The following is a 3,703-nucleotide window of genomic DNA, read 5'->3' as shown; positions in this document are numbered from 1 at the left end:
GGGGCGGGGGGAGGCTGCTCTGGGAAGGGGCGGGATGGCGGCGCGCTTGGGTGTCCCCGAGTCACCCCGGGGAGGGGTGGAAGAGGGAGTTCGGTCACCGGGGGCGGGTCGGGGGGCACCGAGCACCCGTGGGAGACGCTTGGAGAAGTCTGCCCTGCTCCCCCCGTGGGGAGCTGGGGGGCCTGGTCTGTGGGAAGGGTGTGCGGGAGCCAGCCCGCAGTCCCTTCTCCCTCTTGACGCCATCTGGCCTCCTCAGGAGAGAGCAGAGGGGCCGAAATGCGAGCGAGTTTTTCAGGGAACCTGAATTCAGCATGTGCTTCAGCACAAGATAGAAGTCCTATAGTTCTGTTCCYTCCAAAGCTTCCCCATGCCTCGATTTCCCCTTTCTCTGACCCCTGAGCAGGAACAACTGCTAAAAAAAGAAAAGCAGGGGGCACTTTTTGTTTAATAGCCAAATTAACGACCACTGTAGTGTTTGGTTACAAAGCAGCTTAGAGATTTGACAGCTACAAGTGGGCTTTGTGCGGAGCCAAGGTGCTGCTTCACTGCATACCCTGCAAAAGTCTCTTCGCTATGTTGGCCAAAGCCTCCTTCTCAACGTTGAGCCAACCAAGCCCTCTTTCCAGAGCCTATGGGAAGCCCATGACAAACTACTGTCCCACCTCTGTATCTCACCAAAAAGAGCACAGTTGTCTTCCAAATCCTGGAAAAACTCTGGACACTTTGTTTACAAAACAAGTCAAGCTGATGAGCCTCTGTCTACCATCCCACTTCTAGGGTCCTACCGGAGATAGGTTAGCTATCTTCCCGTCACGTCCCATTGGAAAGGCACATCTATCCAGTCCCACTCGCTTCTGTCATGCTCCCATTTTAAGAAGGTCTCATTTAATTGCTCTGATCAGTCTTAATCTTCTGAGKTCACAAACATATCCACGCCTTTTCAAAGAGGAGAAAAGTACTGGGAGGAAGTAACCACTTAAAACTTCGGGTCATCATTGTAATAGTTGCAAGTAATATTATTATACGAATACACTTGATTATCAGCAGAAGCATATTTCCTCTGTTCATGTGCAGTCCTAACCTTCGTCAATTTTTTCTGCACTTGTTTCTCCTCCTAAGAACAACCAAATAATTGTGCCAGCATAGTTTGCTCTCTTTTTCTTACAAATACACACACCAATATTAATCTAATATAGTAAATGCTGAGAATTTAWTTTGCACAGAAACAATACAAATAGGAACATTATAGTTCCCTGGCAATGCTAGCTTAGCTATAAAGCACGTTGCATATATGCAATTATTTCTAATTCCATTTTTTAAAGTAAAATACATGTGTACAGGATGGTTAAAAAGCCTTCAACATGCTCGTTCCAATGCCAGTAAAATTCTGTGTAAATATATATGACTAACATGAAAGATACTTAAAAAGTGAGTACAACCTCTTACATTTTGAATAGTTTGACTATGTTTCATTTTTACTTCCATTCTAAATCATAGAATATCACAGAGATGGGTTTTGTGTATGTTTGCATGGAATGGTCACATACAATAATACACTAATAAAATTAATAAATTTTGGCTATAATATTGTATAATTTTCAGTTCTTGACAATGCRTATTTACTAGTTCCCAGAGAGTTAGTGTTCATCATCTCACAAACTGTGAAGTAGGATAACGTGTCTATGGGTTTTATAATGGTAGCTAGCTCAAATTCATTAGACTATGCTAATCTGTATCACAGAACCTGATGACCCTCTAGATGAGTCTCCTTTCATGGAAGACTGTTCTTTCATTCTTTCTTCTTGGAGCTCCCTTTTCAGTCTCCCTGCAAGGAAAAGGCATTACCTCTTATTCAAAATACTTCCACGTGATTTTTGACTGAAGCTTGGGAAGACTGGGAGGGAGACCTTGGCTCTGTTCCTAGTTTTACCCTTGATATGCTGTCAGACTCTGGGCTAATCATTTTTGCCACCTGTGCTTATACTCCCTATCTACATGTTGATGACAAATATTTTATTGAAAGCCTATTGAGATCTACTCTTAATAAATGCTGTGCAAGAGCTAACAGTTGTTGAAGTGAGATGGACAGAGGCTGATCTGCAAGAGGCAGAAACTGGAGAAGTACATCCTCCACAAGCAACTTCTCTCAAAATCTAAATATTAACACGTTGGCCRTGTGATGTGGACTTCCCATGCATGCCCTGTAATTCCTTTGCACAAGACGCATGCAAAAAGGATGGGAGAACAAGAGAGTAAGCATCATCTTTGCTTAGCCTCTCATGGAAAAGCTCTGTGGGAGATGTTGCAGCCAGTTACAACTTAGAGCAGCTGTGCATCAAGATGAGAGTGAAATGAATCCACCCGTGCCTTCCTAGCTACTTTTTCAGAAGGAGAGGCCTGAAAGCAGCTTAGAGAGATCTTTAGTTGTACCTTATCACTCTGCATTCTCTTGATAGCATCTACTAGCTAGCTTACTTTGTGTTATTTTTTTCCTGCTTCTGACTCTTGCCTACTGCAGAACACAAAGTGCGGATCCCAGCTCCACTTAAAAATTATTTGCAAAGAAAATCAGWTTCCTAAACTACCTCCTCTCTTCCCTTTCACCCTCCTTAAAATTTGTTTCATAAGTTGTGCTGCACACACTTTTCTCTTGTTGGACTTGTTCTGGTTTGATTATTTCCAATCTGAATACAGTTTGTTTTGCTAATCCRGGCTGTTATTTTTCACTGAAGGACCATTTAAAGAAAGTTTGTTTTTAGATTTGGAGATAGCTTTGTGCCTGGAATGTTCTTTGCTTACAGAAAAATACTTTTTTTCACCCTTTGTAACAGACAAATTCCCCCACATTTGTTCCCCCACAAATGCAGAGATCTCTGTGGTAGTAAGTGAGAGAGTTAAAAAGTGTATTTTATATCTGTGCTCCCCAGAGCGCTCTTTTTTTTTTTTTTTTTNTTTTTTAGTAACTTCTTAGGACAGAAAGGAATCACTTTGTATCAGTCTTGTATCTCAGTTCACAATTGGCATTTTTAACTTCTTAGGACAGAAAGGAATCACTTTGTATCAGTCTTGTATCTCAGTTCACAATTGGCATTTTTCAGCAAATGCAGGCTGGAATTTTTCTTTCTGTCCTGTGGCTTGTGTAGCACCAGCAATGGGCCTTTTGATATGTGAAAGGGACAGAGGCAACACAGGAAAATACAAAAGATAGAAGAAAGTCACAACTAGAGCTGCTTAGACAGGATTCTTGAGCTGAGACCAAACCTTGACAGAGAAGGAAGCCTAGCCAGGGATTTTCTTTGCATGGAAGTGATCCTATATAGGCTGAAGGTAGCAGCCTGACATGGTTGCAGAGAATTGTCTAGATTGTTTCAACTTTAAGTTTCTAGATTGATAGCTCCTCTACCTCCATCAATCTTCCTTCTTTCTCATATTTTTAGGTCTATGTAATCCTCTTCACACTGTTTTGCATTGTGTAGCAGTCTATGAAATTTGTTTGACATTTTTGCAGTCCCAAGCATCATTTCTAAGAAAGATTCAGAAAAATGTAATTGTTCTGTCCTTGAGATTCTTCCTGCACTGCATGACCCTACTTTTCCACCGCAGCAAGAGACATTGCAAGGTTTCAGTGCCATCAGTTGGCCCCTGTAAATTTGTATACTCTGCTGTGGGAGCAGAGATCAGGAGGAGAAGAAGGAAACCAAGC

This window comes from Rhea americana, unplaced genomic scaffold, assembly GCF_003343005.1.
Source record: "Rhea americana isolate MKP2758 unplaced genomic scaffold, rheAme1 scaffold_13, whole genome shotgun sequence".
Lineage (NCBI taxonomy): Eukaryota > Metazoa > Chordata > Aves > Rheiformes > Rheidae > Rhea > Rhea americana.
The sequence above is the reverse complement of the archived record's forward strand: the minus strand, read 5'-3'. Positions refer to the sequence as shown.